The sequence below is a fragment of the Nicotiana tabacum genome, chromosome 4 (genome assembly GCF_000715075.1).
Source record: "Nicotiana tabacum cultivar K326 chromosome 4, ASM71507v2, whole genome shotgun sequence".
Taxonomy (NCBI): Eukaryota; Viridiplantae; Streptophyta; class Magnoliopsida; order Solanales; family Solanaceae; genus Nicotiana; species Nicotiana tabacum.
Window position 1 is genome coordinate 91,794,790 of NC_134083.1, and position 10,583 is coordinate 91,805,372.

A 10,583-nucleotide genomic window follows, 5' to 3' on the forward strand; every position below is an offset into this window, starting at 1 on the left:
GTTTATAATAAAGAAAAACTCCATAACTAAACATATACAATTTTCCCAAAACCTGGTGATATCGAGTCACAAGCTCTACAACGGTATCATAGCCATCCCTATACAACTATAACTAGTAAAAGAAGGAAAATATAAAAGTAGATAAAAGGTTACTCCGAGGCCTGCGGATGCTGGCAGGTGTATCTTGAAGTCTCCACGTACGAACTCAACTCACAGATGCCTGGATTGGTAGGAAGTACCTTGATCCAGGGTTGTGCATCGGTCGGACCGGATCGAATTTAGCATATTTCGGATTGAAATTTCGAATTTTGGATTCTACAAAATACAATCTGAATCCAATCCAAATTAGCATCGGATTTTAAAGTTTAGATCGGGTAAATATTTTAGATTTTCGGATCGAATTGTACGTATTATTAAGGCTTATTGCTAATCTAATAAGCTACTGCACTTCGTAGTTAATGTCTCCAGTGGACTTAAAAACTATTTCTAATCTAAGATTCCAATAAGCTACTGCATCTAAAGAATGCTTGATTGGAATAGAGTGATAAACTACTTTATACTTAAAAGTTAAAAGACCTGAAACAGGATACAACACAAGGAGGAATTAAAATTTAAAAGCATTAGAAACTTTCTGTGCAGTGACAGCTTAAGCCAAAGCATGTCTTCAGTTATTCTCATATGATTGATTCCCAAGGGGGAAAATATTCAGTGAATATGATGAAAACGCATTCTGATTTAACAAAATATATTCAGTGAATATGATGAAAACACCATTCTTCTCCTTCAACAGTTCAACGCTTTCTTCTTGAAACACCTCTATTTTGATTTCTTCGGTGAAATAAAAGGTGAAAAACACCACCTTTAAGCTCTAAGAAAGAGGGAGAAAGCAACCATGGAACCAATAATAATTAATAGTTAAAAAGAGACGTCAGTCTTACCGTCGATTAGGACTGTGACTGAGAATAGAAATCGAACAGAGAGTTGGAGTCTTGGAGAAGAGAGGCGCAACAGAGAAGCGTGAGAGAGAGTGTATCGATATAACCTAAGTGGCTAAATCTGAAAAATGAAATAAGAAAGAAGACCTAACCCTAAAATTTTAGTCTAGTATTTATATAGGTCCATATAATTTCGGATTTCGGGTCGGATTGAATTAAAACTATATCAATTTGAATCCAATCCGGATATCTAAAATTTTAAAAAAACATAATCCATATCCAATTCAAATATCCAAAATCCGAAAATCCGAATAGAGTGGATCGGTTCGGATTTTCGGATATTCGATCCAAATGCACAGCCCTACCTGGATCTGCACAAAAAAATATGCAGAAGTATAGCATGAGTACACCACAACGGTACCCAATAAGTGCCAAGCTAAACTCGGTAGAGTAGTAACGAGGTCAGGTCAGGGCCCTACTGGAATAAATAAGAAACAGAACGAGTAATTAACAGTGTAATAATAATAACAATGGAAATGAAACAAGTAAGGAACATACCAAGATTAACTACACTAAGACAAGTAATGCATCACGAAAGAAAATAAGGGATGTTATGCCAAGGAAATGAAACAACCAAACACAAGTGAAGTAATAGAGAAGTATCAACAAGAGTCACTACCAAGGTACCGCCTCGTAGTCTCAAATCATAAAATAATTCACAATCTTTTCTTATATCACCGCTAGAGCCTTGCATTTAGTTCTGAAAATTATTTTTCCGAAATAGCTTCCCACGTTTTAGCCCACCTTATCACATCGTGTGACTTTAAGTAGTTCCCCTACTAGCAACACGCGTATCAAGCCCACCTTATCTCACCGCATGCGTTTCAACCCCAAAACCTTATACCACCGCATGAGTATCAAAATCACAATGTATCACAAATCGCACCTAAAGTTCCCAATATCACAATTGTCAAAGAAATCAACAAAAACAGTATTTTCACAATAAATAGCACATGGCTCAACCACAATGTTCACAAGAGTCTCAGCAATAACCATCGAAACGGAATAACTCAACAAGAATAGTATTTCATACTTTATAACCTTGCCTCAATATGAATCGCGGACTTTATAACTCATTACCAACTTCAAGAACAAGATATTCCAAGAATAGCAACTTCAAATAAAGAATTCACAGTTAAATAATGAATAAGGAATGAAGGAAATAACTACTTCAACTAAACATGTAGATCAATTAACAAGTAAGAGATAAGACAAGTAGAGCATATGAAGATAGCCTAATGATGATGAATATAACATGTTAAAGTAACTTAATTAAGGCATGAAAGGAATCTACATAGCTAAAATCGATAATTTTTATATTTAACCCGTGCACACACTCATTACCTTGCGTACACGGCTTTCACACATCACAATTATCACAAACAACACCAATCCTAAGGGTTAATTCCCCCACATAAAGCTAGGCAAGACACTTACCTCAAAACACCCTAACTCAATCCACTAGTAAGCCTTTCTCTCGATTATCCAACTTTGAATGGCTCGAATCTAGCCAAAACAACTTCATACTATAAATATAAACTATAGGAAACTATTTCGAACAATAAAATTATGATCTTTACAAGAAATAAAAAGTCAACACAAAAAGTCAACTCGGGCTCGCATCTCGGAACCCGACCAAAATTATCAAATCAGAACACCTATTCGATAACGAGTCCAACCATATAAGAATTACTCAAATCTGAATTCAAATCGCCTTTCAAATCCCCAAATTTTAGCCTAAGAAGTTTTCACAATTTTTTATCAAATTTCCAACTCAAATCACTAATTATATGATGAAATTAACAATAAATTTATGTAATTTAACCAAAATCGAGTTAGAATTTTTTATCCCAATGTTTTCCTTACAAATCTCCTGAAATATCGTCACAAACCGAGCTCTCTAGGTCCAAAAATGAATTATGAAACTCAAACCCTCAAAGACCCCTTTTTTGCCCAGTGATCCTCGCTTCTGCGGGCCTGGGGTCGCACCTGTGACACCGCACCTACGAAAAATCTATTGCTGGTGCAGTTCCAACTTAAATCCAGACGTTCCGCTTCTACAGACAAAAGCTCGCACCTGCGAGCCCGCTTCTGCAGAGAAACGACCGCATCTGTGGTCATGCCCAAGGCTGCTCCCCAAATTTTGCTTTTGCGAGGGCAGCCACCGCATCCGTGAGCCCGCTTCTACATCTGCTTCAAACCTGCGGTCCCAGCTGGGCAAGGCAACTTTTGCTCCTGCGACTCGAAGGCCTCTTCTGCGGTGCCGCACCTGCGACCCAAAATGTGCAGGTGTGATTGCACTAGACACAGCCCAGCTTCAACAATCACACAAGTTCAATTTTGATCTGGATTCAATCTGTTTCACACTCGAGGTCCCTGGGACCCCATCCGAATATACCAACAAGTTCCAAAATACATAACGGACCTACTCGAGGCCAAAAATCATATCATACAATATTGATTCTACGAATCGCAACACAATTCAAGCCTATGGAAACTATGAACTTCCAAATTCTGAACTAATGTCGATTCCTACCAAAACAACTCTGATTGACTTCAAATTTCGCACACAAGTCATAAATGACATGAGGACCTATTCCAACTTCCGTAATAAGAATCCGACCCGAATATCAATAAAGTCAACCCCCGATCAAACCTTCGAACCTTCCAAACCTTTAACTTTCTAATTTTTTCTAATTCACACTGAAACGACCTACGAACCTCCAAATCAACATACGGACACACTCCTAAGTCTAAAATCACCATACGGAGCTATTGGAACCATTAAAACTCTATTATGGAGTCATATACACAAAAGTCAAACTACGGTTAACTCTTTCAACTTAAGCCTCCAACTTAGGGACTATATGTCCCATTTCACTCCGAAACTAAAACCAAACACCCTCGCCAAGTCACGTAACCATAATACAACATAGAGGAGGCAAAAAATAGGGGATTGGGGCTAAAATACTCAAAACGACCGGCAGGGTTATTATAAAAGAGCAAAGGGGAACACAATCATCACACTTGCAGGACACTTCCTCACTGAAGAGCAGTATCATCAACTTCTTCAAATGCTTAACAAGACTAGTACCTTTGTTAATACAGCATCACGTGATAAGGTTACATGTATACCTTTGTCACTCCTCAGTATGGTCAAGGAAAATATGTGGATAATAGACTCAGGGGCCACTAATCATATGGTAGCTAGCCTGCATGTGTATATTGACTATGTGGAGTTGTCTAGGGCTAACATGAGAAAGGTATTGTTGCCTACTGGAGAAACAAGTATGATTACTCATTTAGGCTCTTCCAGCATATTAAATGGATTGTTGATTAAAAATGTGCTCTATGTACCCCAGTTTAGATACAATTTGCTAGCAGTCTCTAAGCTCACCAAAGATGTAGGGTTCTTCATCTCCTTCTATCCTGACTGTTGTGTGTTCCAGGACATCTTCAATGGGAATGTGAAGGTGATTAGTAGAGTGGAGCATAGATTGTATGTGTTGGATTAGACCATCAAGAACAAATGTGAAGCAGGATTACCGGTTAGCCTCATTACTTTCACAGTAATTGTAAATAGAACAAATGGCCCTTTTTGGCATAAAAGACTAGGTCATATGCCTATGGATGCTATGAAAAGAATACCTTAAAAATAAATCAGAAACTAACCTCAACAGACTTTGATAAGCTGATATCTGCACAAGAAAAAGGATGTCAGGATGAAGTCTTAAAAGATTTTGGTAAGTACCAAAGGCTAGTTAGAAGGTTGTTATACCTCACAATGACTAGATCGGACATATCCTTTATTGTGCAGACACTTAGCCAATTTATGTACTCTCCAAAATAATTCCATTCGGAGGCAGCAATGAGAGTGGTAAAGTACATCAAAAAAGCACCAGGACAAGGGATGTTGCTCCCCTCAACTGGTGATGGTAATCTGACAGCTTATTGCGATGCAGATTGGGGGGCTTGTGTTCAAACTAGAAGGTCAGTTACAAGTTACTTAGTATTCTATAGGGATGCTTTGGTTTCATGGAAATCCAAGCAGGAGACAGTGGCAAGAAGCTCAGCAGAAGCAGAGTTTAGAAGCATGGCATATACTGTTGCTTAGGTGGTCTAGTTAATTAGTTTATTTAGTGAATTGAGAGTTAAACATAAGCAACCAGTACACATAATATGTGACAAAAAAGTTGCAATCCAAATAGCAGTAAATTCAATATTTCATGAGTGTACAAAGTATATAGATATCGACTGTCATTTTATTAGGGAGAAGATCAAGGCTGGTGTTATCAGAACCATTCATGTGAGCACCAAGAATCAGATAGCAGATCTATTGATAAAGGGTCTTGGTAAAGCACATCATCATCACCTACTTAGCAAGTTAGGAGTGAAGAATATTTTTCTACCCTCCACCTTGAGGGGAGTATTGAGTCAGGGTGATGAATTAGTTAATATGGAAGGTTGAGGGACCGAGGTATATATATTAGAAGTTAGTAACTGACTTAAGTTAGTTGTTTATATTAACGGTAGTAGTTAGTCTCCATTTTGTAAGAGATCATTTTCTAATCTCCTCTCTGATTCAGCAATGAAGGAGAATTTCTTTCTCTGCAAGCTTGCTTCTTAGTCTCTTCATTTCCTTAATTTATAGCTGGTAGAAAATTAATACTCTCTCCGTTTTAATTTACTTAAACCTATTTCTTTTTTAGTCTGTGCCCAAAAAAATGACCATTTTTCTTATTTAAAAATAATTTACCTTTATGTAATGATTTATAGCCACACAAAATATATATGACTCATCTTATACTACAAGTTTAAAAGTCTTCTCTTTTTTCTTAAACTCTGTGCCCAATTAAATGGGTTCACATATAGATTGAAACAGAGGGAGTAGGACATAAAATAACGGCTTAACAGGGTACTGCAACAATTTCGAAAGAAAATTGCGACAATTTAATTAAACTATTGCAAAATTTTTATTACCTATTTGCAACGATCTTGTTAGTACCTAAAGGCTAAAGCAATGGTTTACAACTTTATTTATTTTATTTTGTTGTTATAATTCTCTCCAAATATAATAAAACGACAGATAATGCAATCAAATTAATTTAAATCACTAAAGTAAAATTTTAATATATAATTATAATTTAATATTCAAGAAGTAATATCTATAAAACAAAATATGCAATATTCCTTAAACAATTCGAGAACATACATCAATTATTGTAATAATTTGGTGAAAGAGTACTCACTGAAGTATTTTGAATCTCTAAATGTTGACAATATTCATCAGCCATGACCAAATTCCCCAAGCGAATTTGCTCGTGCTTCCTAGCTTGAGAGAGGACGATAAATGATCCATGATAAGAATCAAAGATGAACGCAATTTAGGGAAAAGAGAAATTTATGGAAGACATGAGCCGTAGTTATTCAATAATGGAGGATATAATGTGTGAGGAAGATGGGTCAATCGGGTAGAATGGGTCAACTATTATGGAGATGGGTCTTATTATTTTAGTGGGACATGCTGACTTGGCTGGCAACATGGACAAAATAATAGACGGGTGGAGTGTCACAGTGGAGGGATATTAGAGATGAGGGCAATTTGCACACTTTATTAACGGTACGGATTAATTTGGACGAAAAGTATAATGAGGGTCAAATATAAACTATATACCATAATATAGGTCAAATCCGGACCTTTTTCCTTGTATTTATTTCCTTTAAAATAAATTCAGGAGGGTCATAAAACCCCCGCAAAGTATGAGGGTGTAACTGGTAAAGTGCGACAACTCCATGAAAGAGAAATGTATGTGAAAATCAAAGAAAAAAATAAATCCTTGAGAGTATACAGTAATATGTTTCCTACCCATTCAAAATAACTTGAGTACAGGAAAGCAGCATGGTATCTATATGCACATCCTCAAAATGTTTCTTTATCTTTCAAAATAACATAGCCTGAATGTAGAGAAAATAATACTTAGAGCTCTTTTCAAAGACTTAATTACCAAAATGCTTCTCTTTTTGAAAAAAGACAAAACATGTCCATTTTAAGACAAGGCTGCCTCTGCTTTCTATGCCTAGAGCTCTAGGCTTCACCAAATGTCCTTCTTCTTCTTTTTGTTCTTTTTTTTTTATCTTTTTTATTATTTTTATTTTTTTTGTATTTATTGTTATTTATTTCACTTTTTTTTTCTTTCTAATAAAATTATGCACTCGTATTCATTTTTTCTTATTTTATTTTCTTTTTTTGTAGTTATTTTCTCTTCTTCTTCTTTTTTAATATTTCTAGTAGTAACCCTCTCACTCTTTTTTACTTTATTTTTTTCTTGATTTTTTATTGTTCGGTGTGTTTTTTATATTTCTTCATTTTATTTTTTTCACTAAAATCTCCCCTTCCAAAATATTTTGTCACTATTTTTTTATTATTATTATTTTTCATCTTAATTTTTTCTGTAATTCTTCAGTAAAAGTCTTCCGCCAAAAACTGTTATCACTTTCTTTCATTTTTGTTATTATTTTTTTAAATGAATAATCGAGTCTTATAATTTGTATTGGGATACTTTCTACACAATTAGTAGTCGATTATGATTCCCGAGAGTTACTATGTTACTCTTTTTGATTCTTTAAATTTTTTTATTTAATATTTATTGATAATTTTTTTCAGTTTTCTAAGAAATTTTAGATTTTATTTTCAAAGTAAAATATTTCCTTTCAAAACATCTGTAACTGTTTTTCAATATACTTATAATTTTTATCTTTCAAAACATCTGTAACTTTTTTTCCAATATAATTATAATTTTTTATCTTAGTTTTTTTATTATTCATTAGTAAAATTTCTCCGTCAAATTTTTATCACTTTATTCCACTTTTGTTTTTGTTTTTGTTCTTTCTATGTAAATAACCTAGTCCTAAAATTAGTATTGGAATATTTTCTACATAATATTAATCGAATATAGTTATCGATAAATACGGTATCACTCTTTTTGATTTTTTTTATTTTATATTTGTAGATAAATTTTTTTGTAATTTTTAGAGAAATTAAAGCTTTTTTAAAATCAAAAATTTGTCACTCTTTTTTACCTTTTTTGTTCTTTCTAGTTAAATCGGTGAATCCTAAAATTTGGTATACTATGTTAACTATAGTGTACCAATGTGTAGTATACTAAGAATATTAAGAGTATTAATGCATTACTGTAATAGTGTTACTCATATATACATTTCTGGAATAATAGTTCGGGAAATTACCGGTTATGTTACCCAGTGAGTAAGTTAGTATGAAAATTAGCCAATTTATAAAATATTTTAATATTAGCCAATTAGCTATTTGTAGGCAAAAAATATTATTTTTTTGCTTTCTTTTGAGTATGTGTTATTGGAATAGATTAGATACATCTTACGGAGTTTAAATCTTAGTTTTAGGATGATTTGGTAGAGCTTTGAGGTGGTTTGAATTGAAAATTCGAAGTAGAAGATGAACATAAAAAAAAAAGATGATATGTGTATCACATATGTATCATATTTGTATTAAATGTGTATCACATGTATATCCATGTATACCTGTGTGTGAGATACTTGTTTGATACGTGTGTTGCAGAAGAAATTTTTGAACTCGATTTTAACTACGAATTTTGATACCAAATCAGTCCAAATCACCTCTAATCTTTCTCAAATTTTGTATATTGACTCATCTATATGTTTTCAATGAATTTCATCCATACCCATCGAAAAAGGTCCTTTTTTTACTTAGATTTTTGGAATCTTATATATATATATATATATATATATATATATATATATATATATATATATATATATATATATATAGTATTTCATCACCTTGTTTGCTACGTCATCCATAAAATTTTCTTTCCATCTTGCATCTAATGTTGCTGAACATGCTTAAAAATATATGGAGGAAGATCTTTGCTTGTGATTCTTGGAGAGAAAGAATTCTTATTTATTTAGGTTTTTAATTTTTATATTTGCTTGGCTAGTTTTGATAAGTCTATGATTAATGGCTAGAGGTTGGTAAGTTATAACTTATTTGGCACATTTCTGTAAGATTCCCTAAAAGTTCAAGGAGTATATTGGTTTTATTTATCTCAATTTCTTTTCTTTCATTTCAGTTTATTTTTTTGTTAATGTGATGAGGTGCTATATATCCAATTGTTTTACTATAGAGAATACCATTATTCCAATTATTTCAAATAGTCTTGGTATACTATAGAGTATACCATCATTACTAGTATTCCCCATATTGTTGGTATGCCACTATTCTTGGTATACTCTATAGAATACCACGATTATTAATATTCATAGGGGTCTTGGTATACTACAAAGTATATCACGATTACTTGTATTATCAGGGGTCTTAGTATACTCTGTAGTATACTATGTTTATTGATATTGCCAGGGGTCTTGGTATATTATGGAGCATACCATTATTCCCAATCTTGGTATACTATAAAGTATACTACGATTACTGGTATTCTCAATAGTGTTAGTATACTATAGTATACCATAGTTAGTGGTATTCCCCATAATGTTGGTATACTACTACTCTTGGTATACTACAGAGTATACCATGATTATTGGTATTCCAATTAGAGTTGGTATACTATAGAGTATTTCATGGTTACAGGTATTCCATCAGAGTATACCATGGTTACTGGTATTCCCATTAGAGTATACCATAGTTAGTAGTATTCCCTTGTAATGTTGGTATACTACTATTCTGAATATACCAAGAATATTGTGAATATCATTTAACATATCAGTAACCACAGTATACCATAATTAAATGATAATTATGATATACTACACAATATACCAGGAATATTGTGAATAACATGTAATATAACAATAATCATACAATACCATGATTCAACAGTAATTAATGTATATCGTGATTCAACAGTAATTAATGTATATCGTGATTTAATAGTAATTATGGTATACCAATATGTAGTATACGAAGAGTATTAGAATATCATTTAGCAAACTTAAATAAAATATACCATGATTCAACAGTAATCATCAGTGGCGTCTGCAAAATGTTTCGTAAGCGGTAATCACAGTATACTATGATTCAACATTAGTCATGGTATACCATGTAGTATATCAATAATTATGAGAATACCTTTTGATCATATTATACAATAACTCAACATTATACATTGTATACTATATAGTATACCAATACATTACTTGTATATTGTGAATATCATGTAAAATACCAGTAATCATAGTATAACATGATTGTAATCACAGTATTCACGGTATACAATTTCTAATCTCCTTCACCTAAATAGTGTACTACTCCCTCTATCACAATTTATGTCTCATACTTTCCTTTTTTGTTAAAAAGAATATCATACTTTTTTATTTAAAAGTAATTTAATTTTAAATTGTTTACTTTATTCTTAATGAGATGATTTGTAGTCACATAAATATTTATGATTTATTTTAGACCAAATTTTAAAAAGTTTCCTCTTTTTCTTAATTTCTTGTCAAGTCAAACACCATCATATAAATTGGGTTGATAAAGTATTTGTTAAATATAGACTTAAATCAAAGTATACAACTCTT

General features: G+C 32.9%; 1 long non-coding RNA gene across 2 annotated transcripts; it reads right to left on the reverse strand.

Annotated features, from left to right (window-relative positions):
* Positions 1-25: 25 nt before the first annotated feature.
* LOC142180344 (uncharacterized) lies at positions 26-6,560 on the reverse strand. 2 transcript variants are annotated; one of them, XR_012708845.1, is made up of 3 exons: positions 6,245-6,560; positions 4,774-4,978; positions 26-4,693 (listed from the first exon to the last, which is right to left on the reverse strand). It is a non-coding gene; the product is annotated as an uncharacterized LOC142180344 (long non-coding RNA). The 2 variants fall into 2 exon arrangements; XR_012708844.1 differs by lacking the exon at positions 4,774-4,978.
* Between the last annotated feature and the right edge of the window lie 4,023 nt (positions 6,561-10,583).